Here is a 9,059-nt window from a genome sequence, read left to right on the forward strand (position 1 = left end):
ACAAGGACGGAATGTTGAGGTTAAATGGACGAATATGGGTTCCTGTATATGGAGGACTTCGGGATGTTATCCTCAAGGAAGCCCACAGTTCCAAGTATTCTGTCCATCCTGGAGCTGATAAGATGTACCAGGATTTAAAGGCAAATTATTAGTGGATAGGCTTGAAAAAGTCTATAGCTCCTTATGTAGCTAAATGCTTGACGTGTGCTAAAGTCAAAGTTGAACATCAGAAGCCGTCAGGTTTGCTGCAACAGCCTGAAATTCCCAGTTGGAAATGGGAAATGGTAACGATGGACTTCATCACCAAATTGCCTAAGACGCCGAAAGGAAATGATACTATATGGGTCATAGTTGATAGACTGACTAAGTCAGCACATTTCCTGCCCATTAAAGAGACCTTCAGCTCTGACATGTTAGCCCAACTGTACGTGGATAAGATTGTGTTCTTGCATGGCGTACCAGTATCTATTATCTCAGATCGGGATACTAGATACACATCTCATTTCTGGAAGAGTTTCCAACAGTCTCTGGGCACTCAATTGAATTTCAGTACGGCTTACCATCCTCAGACGGATGGGCAGAGTGAGCGTACTATCCAAACGTTGGAAGACATGCTGCGTGCATGTGTAATTGATCTAGGAGGTAGTTGGGACAGGCATTTACCATTGGTCATAAAGTTTCGTTATCGTATGAGAAAGTTATGATCAAATTCGTGTTCGAGGGGTTAAAAGCGTCAACATTGAATTCTATGGCCTTATGAGTGGTTACAAGGTTGGTCAAGGACTTAACCAAGTTAGTAAAAGTCCCAAGGCCCTTAAAAATAAGGTTAAGAGGCCAAAAGTGCAAAAACAAAGCTTAAAACCACGTTACAAAGGACCAGGGACCAAAAGTGCAAAAGATGAAACTTGTTTGGTAGGTTTTGCCGGTCCAGGCGGCCCGCATTAGAATCCCCTATACCCTCACGCGGGCCGCGTCAGGGTGCCAGCGACAGAAAAGTTTTGGCAGCTGCCAGTTCAGGTCTGTAACCGACTTCAATGGCTTGTTTTCTAATACCAGAGCCTCTCCAATGGTTTTTCATGCAATAGGGGGCACTTGTCTTCATATGGTTACACTCATATACTCTTGTGGCACCATCTTAGGAGATTAAATTCACTATATAAGGACCTCATGTTGTAACCATTTGAACACCCACTTTCAAAAGTTCACTTCTGGAGCTCTCTGGACTTCAAGCCATCTTCCTAGTGATCTCTAATCTCAATTAGGACTCTTGTAAGTGTCCTTAACCCTTCTAATCCGTTTTAGCCTAGTTAATTAGCTAAAAGTCAAACCGTCGTAATTAAGGTTTGACTTCGTGATTAATTAAAAGGTACTCTGTCAAATCACGAATTAAAAATACCTTTAAGTAGGTAATTATGTGGGTAACAAACCCTTAAAAGGGTATTTCCAGATTCCCACTCTAACTATGCTGATTGTCGAGTCAAAGCTTATTATAAAAAGTCAACAGAAAGGTTATTTGCAAATTAACGCATAATTAGCAATGTAGGATACATGCAACCTGTTTAATCATTAAAATAACTTGGTAATTAATGTAAGAACATGTTTCAACATGTTCAACTCGACAATTTTCAGTTTAGGCTCGGTTTGGAACCGAAAGTCGCAAAGTTTGACTATTGCATTGACTATCAGTTCTGACCCGTTTAAGCCAAGTTTAGGATTGCCTTAGAGCTTCTTTTGAACCAATTTTCATATTAGTATAACTCTCTGAGATTATACTACTTGGTTCATTAGATATCCTATTCACATGCATGTTTCCGTTAATCGCTTATATGTTGACCATTATGCCCATTTGACCTTAAAACTTGATTTTTTTTGAAAATATAAAAGGGTAGGCACCTTAGCTACTGATTTATAAACTTGCACCCAAAATTTGAAGTCAGATTGAGGTCTAGATTAAGAGTTATGCTCAATAGCGTAATTAAGAGCTTCTTTACCAGTTAAATGGCGTAAATTACGTATAGCCTATCAAAACCCAAATTTTTATACCAAACTTTTTACCCACTGTTATAAAATAATATTTTGGGATTTTTGGAGATTTTTATTTACTTTTAGGCTGAGCATAACTTAGTGTTCTAAGATTTATTCGGTTTATGCCGGTTTTGCCCTTTTTAGCTATAAAATGAGTTTTACAAATCCTTTTGACCTCAAACCAATTTCTACTGATTTTTTATGATAAATAAATTATTTTGAGCCTTCTGGAATATTAAAAATATCAGTTTTTTTACAGAAAACCTAGAAATGGCTCCAAATCGCCTTTTTAGGCATTTTTAACGCATAAGTGTGCTCTAGAACCTTATTAAGCTTAAGGGATTGAACCTACTGATGTAATTAGTAAATTTTTATATTTTAAACAGTAGGCAAATGTTTTGAACTCAGAATTCCAGAATTGACCTTTTAGGCACATGTGATATTACCAAAATGCCCCTACGGTGCATAGTAAGGTTAAAGATAATAAATTTCACATAGACTTGCTACCCTACTGTTATAACTTAGTAAATTAAGTATATTTACTAATTTAATCAGACCTGTAACTCAGGTTATTATTTTAACCCTTTTACACCTTATAAAATGACCAAAACGCCCTTATGAGGCATAGTTTTGGTTTAAAATCATTTGGGGCATAATGGAAGGTATCATTATGATATCACAACATATTTTGAGCATATTGACTTCAGAAACTTGTATTTGACTCTTATGGTTACTCGTTACGCATTATACGCGTTCGGATCGGCTTATGTGACTAGTTTGGCCATTTTAGCCGAAACGGGTCAAACCATATCTTTTCGGTCTCAAAATCCAGAATGTGATTATATTACCCATATTAAACAAGTATGCAAGCTTGTTGGGTCAAAACCACATTCTAAAACGTTCTTCGCCTTATTGTGCGTTTAAAACCGTAATCTTCCTTTTTAACTAACCGGTCTAAGCTTAAGACCCGTTAGAATTCTAATAGGTTACTAAAACCTTAATTTCCAGATCTAGGAGCCCAGTAAAAGCTACGTGCACTCGCTGTTTTTGATTTATACTTTGCTCAGGTAAATACGTTTAACTTATTTTCCCTATACGGGCTTGGGGTACGGTATATAAAATACCGTTTGGTCGGGGAATCGACCTTAACCAGTTGATGGCTAAGTGTTGTCAAATTAACTCGTTTAAAAATGCTGTTTTGTTTGTTTAACGCCTTTGGGGGTTTAATGACCATGTCCCGGATATCCTTGGCATCATTCAAAGAATGGCCACGACCTTAGCACACGGGTGTAGGCGTACACCCGTTGTGTATTTCATTATTGTATAATCGTCGGCCGAGAGAAGTCTTGCGACGAAATTATATTAAGTGGTGTGTCTATTGAACTTTAACCCGGCATGACCCGGGCCACTGAACGCATAACGAACATGTAATTCTTTTACAAGATTATTGAGAAAATAATTATCCCAAGTTATAAAAAGTTTTATGCCACGGCATTTAAATCAATTTTAAACATTTTCAACATGAGTCAGTTAAATTGTATTTAAAAGTGTAAACTGACGTATTTTCCAAAAAGACTAAGTGCAGGTACTACGCGTAATAGGCTGGTCACTCCTTAAGCATCCATAGAAGTCTCGCAAGCTTAGGATGCATGAAGTCTGTTGAAATAAAGTTTCCTTTTCGTTTGAATCTGCCTGTGGATCTATTTCGACATTTTGTGATACTTGAATATTACAATAACTTAAGTTGAAATAAATCTTTCTTTTGCTTCCGTTGTGCATTTGATTATTATATGTTTGACTATGACGATATCAACTACGTCACGGAACCCCCCACCGGGCCCACCGGTGACACGTGGAAATTAGGGGTGTGACACCCACCCTGGACGGAATCGGGAGCCGCGAGCAGCCCAGTGGTACCGGTGATTTATTTTTGAAAAATATTGCAGCGGAAAGTTCATCAGGACCGGGAGTTAGGAAAAATATCAGAGTTTAAAAACACCGGATTTTATTTATTAAATAGATGGGATAAAACCCATGTTTTACAATGGTAGCTTTAATAAAAACGATATTTCTTAATTTGGGTTAATTAATAAAATAAGCCACTTTCTTGAAGCCTTTCAGTGCCGTATCCAACTCTTATCCCGATCTACGGTAATTTCCTGAAACGCATTGGAAAAAGGTTTTGTCAGCGGGAAATACTAAGTGAATCATTCATTTTACTAAAACGATGCATTTGTTATAATTTACAGTATTAAGAGCGAATACAATGTTTCTGATATCAAACCAACTACCCACGGTACTTTATCACTCGACCCACTGGCCCACCTGTCCAGTGGTGTCTGTGATTATGGTCATATCACCCATTGGCTGCCCCAATGTTGAAGATTATCAAGTAATGTATACAAAACCCCACATACCGGCTGTAATATGGTGATTACAAAGACTTAATCCCTGTAATTATAACTTTAAAAATAATTTGGAGTTTTGTAAAATAATTGATAAAAGAGAATGACTCACAGTATAAGCATGCAGTATTGATTTAACAAGCTTCTTGATTCTACTCCTTCTGATAATTAAGCATATTCTTTATTATTTTGGATCTTCTGATGATTAAGCATCCATTTTGATTGTAAGCATATAGTTGGGAGTATTCTGATGGTTAAACATATAGTTTAACAGAATGAAATACGTATTTGTGTAAAACCCAAATCAAACCTAATGATCACGAGATTCAAACCTTAACGAATTTCACAAAGTATAGTCTTATTCAGACAGTACTTTGGTATCCATTTAATGAACTCACAAAGTATAACCCTTTGGATTCCGTTTACCGAAATTCACAAAGTACAACACTTTGGCATTCATTAGATGGTTCCTGAATCGATCGGACAGAACATCAACGTTTGATTATTGATTATTGATTAGAACACCAACGTATAGAGAGAAGAAGAAAAGAAATGAGCAAGGAAGAATGAATCCTAAGCTTCCTATTTATAGGTAAGAGGATAAGCTTTACCCTATATAGAATTTCCCTAGATAAGTTTTCCCCAGATAAAACCTTCCCTGAATAACACTTTCCTTAGATAAAATCTTCCTTAGATAATACCTTCCCTAGGTAATATTTCCCTTCTATCTACCCCATATATATCTATTTTTCATGTTTATCTATTTAGGTGATAAATAAATCCTACTTAGCTTAATTAATCTTGCTTGGCTTAATTAATCTTGATTAACTTAATTAATCTTGATTAACTGATTAATTAATCATACTTAACTTAATTAATAGATTAATTAATCTACTCAGTTAACTTAACTGCTAAGTTTATTTACCTATTAAATTTTCTTAGCTTTTAAGTATTCTTGCAGCTTCCTGCTTACGAGTTCTAATTTCTAGATATGTGGGAACTCGTACTAGTGTATTAACTCAATTCAACTTTAACGATAATCACGAGAAGGAAATCCTCACAACGAATGATAAAGTACAATCACTTAAACATCCGTCGGATTCACAACGAATGACAGAGTATTCTCCGAGTTCGGGTGGTACTCAAACATCCTGTCGGAATCACGACTAATGACAAAGGATAGCACTTAAACATCCTGTCGGATAGTTTTAATTGATCGGATAGAGTATCGTACCAGTGATTTAGAGTTATTACCCTAATAACGAGCAGAGTTTCGGGGTTTTAGGGTTTTTAGTATTAGAACGACGGAACAAGGGGGAAAGAATCATCGATTTTCGATCGAAGCTGGTGCACTGAATTCATCCCACTGCTGCCTGTTATATACCCCAAAATGGCACCCCCCCGCGAGTCGCGGAAGACACCGGGGTAACCCTCCGCTTATCGCGGCGAGAGTCAGCCCAGCCTAGGTCTGCCATGTGTCCGGTATAGGCTTGACACGTGGCGCCTCGTCGTGACACGTGTCCTTAGCCGCTTTTTCGTCCAATCATGCGTTTTTCCTCGATTTTCATGCCGATACTTATCGCGTATATTCGGGACTTGATCCTAAATGATGCGTTTTATAATTGCGAGTCTAATAAGACTATTTTCATGCGATTTGGTTCATTGGACTCCAAGATTCCTTACCTGTTAAATTTTCCAGATTGCGTATACAAGTTTCATCGCATGCAGGTTCTGGTTTTGATTACGGTTTGTTATCGAGACTATCTTTGAGGGTTGTTACACGACCTATAACGGTCAGCGTGAGAAGGTATGAATGTCATTAAGAGGGAGATCTAAAGGCCATAAATGCAAGTTTGAGCTGAATTGGTTAAACGCTCATATGGTGCTCGTACACAACATACCTAGTTGTTATCGTAAGTAGTTCATGCAAGGGGCTAATAATAAAGTGTGCGAAGGATTAATTTGAGGCTAAACTCAAAATTGTAATTAGTTCAATTGACGGTAGTAACTGTAGAATGATGCCTTATACTCGTATTAAGTATGAAAAATAATTAGGAAGTGGGTAGCTTTGTATTAGTACCACTAAGTCATTAAATGTTCATAGTATACGTATAATGTTATGTTAATCCCTCATATGAACAAGAAAGTAATTAGGAGAACGTTAGTAATGGGATGATGAGGTTTGCTCATGATTACAATAATGAATTATATCGTGCATGATTCGTGTGCGGAATGAAATAAATCAATTTATTTATATTAATAAATGTATGAATATGTTACGCTTATTTAGAAAGATAGAAACAAGCCATAAGCATAAGCTTGTACGACCAATAGTGTACATTTAGAATAAATTTCAATGAACGAACCGCTAGTGATGACGTATGCTAGGAACTAGCATTATAAAGTGAACGGTACTAATAAGAGCTCTGGATCAGATTCTAACTTATATGTGATTATGAAAGTAATTTACTTGATTTAAGAACGGAAGGACAATGCGTACAAATACGTTTATGCATGAATGAAACTCTTGCCAAGATCCCGAATGCATCTATGTTGTATTAAGCATCGTGAATGAATAGATGAAAAAGTAAGAGTAGAAGTGGTCAAGTTGTAGTTGGAATGAGAAAGGTTTCGGGGACGAAACCTCCTTTAAGGGGGGTAGACTTGTAACACCCCAAAAATGTTAGTACGGTAATAAATGAAAATAAACAAAGAACTTAACATAGTCAATGAAATATGACAAAACGGTAGTTAATTTATGATAAAGCCTAAGTTAAACACTCTTTCTAAGTGGGAGGGTTTAATGTGTAAATAATAAACAAAAAGGGTTTAAACTAATAAATCAAAAGAAAACACCCATATCTGGGTGTTTGGTCGATCGAACAAAGGAGCAGGGAAAGAGGGTGAAAACCCTAGCTTCATGAATCAAGCAATTGAATGCTTAAATCAAAAGAAAATCTGATGCATGAGCTCAAATTTCGAATAGCAAGTTCCAATTTGTGAAGTGGTAAGCTTAATTTTCTGAAATTATGATTTGTAGAATGAGGGGTTCAACCCAATCTTTATTTCTTGTATCAAAGGTGGGAAATCTGAGTTAGAATCGTCTTCTAGAACAAGAATCATGTTGATTTTAGGTTGTATGAAGGATTGTAGAGAAAACCCAGTTTGTGAAATTGTGTTATGAATAGGATGATCATAGGGATTATAATCATATGTAATCTTGATATATGATCTTTCTTACAATACTTGAATGCTAGGTAAATTGATGTAAAATTTGAGAATTGTAAGAACTTGGTTGATTATTGATGAAATACAAGATGAACTAGTAAAGTCATGCTTTGAATGCTTGTACATTATGCTTTATTAATGTAACGCACACTAAGTGTTTGATGAAATGCTTAAGAGAATAAATATGTAAAAATCTGAAAAGTTAGTGATAATATTGTCACTTGAAAATGAGAAATTTATGTAAATGATGAAATGAAAGTGTTGGGCTAAATGAATGAATGCGTTTAATGAAGGTGTTAAAGAAGAAGGCTCAAACACTAAGAAAATGGGAGACTCGCAATGTCACACCCTAGCTTTGCGGAAGCGTGGTTAATTTTGGTGTGACTTCTTAATAGCATAGCTTAATCATAACAAAGCTATATGAAATAAAAACCATGCAAGATCATCCATAGATTAAGTTTTAAAACAAACGTAACACAACATTGTCTTGGAAACTACAACAACATAACATAAAATATTGTTTGAAAGACATAAACATCAACATGAATAAAACGCAGTTTAAGATTTGTGACTCGTCCAGGAAAAAGTCACATTTCCTAAACCGGGATGACCTCGGAACCCATATGCAGCGGGAAAACACAACATACCTCGCCAGATCCTTTAATTTCCTGAAATACATGTAAGTTGGAAAAATCAACAATAATGTTGAGCGAGTTCATGCGTAAGTGAGTAAGTAAAACCTTTGTAAGTATAAAATCCCTGGTATGTAGCAAATAAGGAAAAAGAGATCACCAATGGTTTGCAAGGCCATTGATATGTGTGAAGTGCAAGTAGGGAGACTCAAACCTAGCGGATTTATGCGTTGGGCACAAAGTCACCCCGAGGTCCGTACTGTTGGGCCTGGGGCTGGTGTCACACCCCCAAAATCCACATGCGGAGTACCACCGCTTGGAGGCGTGACTGACCAGGATCTTAACCATCAATCACATTGAACTCATAAGTATAGGTGAATAATACTTTCATTTATAAACAACAAGTGTTACAATTTCACAATATTTCACAGTTTACAGCGGAAGCTTATTTAACTCAATGAGTGTTTATAAAACCACATGTAAGTTCTTAGTTCTTGTGTTGCGTTTCCATGTGTCTCGACCCATGACCACTCCAGCTTCCCAGACAGCAAGTTCCTTGGATATGCACCTATAAGCCTGCAAGGCATGTAATAGAGAGTCAAAAACTAGTTGAGCGAGTTCACAGTTAATAGTTCAGTAATAGTATAATGCAAGTAGTAGTATGTCGTTCGTTATGTCATGTTTAGTATTCGTTTCCATCGCGGCCTCCCAGGCAGGTACGCGAATATATTAGGGGATGTTTTTCCCAAGTATTCTAGACTAGGTTTAT

The sequence above is a fragment of the Helianthus annuus genome, chromosome 5, assembly GCF_002127325.2.
Source record: "Helianthus annuus cultivar XRQ/B chromosome 5, HanXRQr2.0-SUNRISE, whole genome shotgun sequence".
NCBI classification, from domain to species: domain Eukaryota; kingdom Viridiplantae; phylum Streptophyta; class Magnoliopsida; order Asterales; family Asteraceae; genus Helianthus; species Helianthus annuus.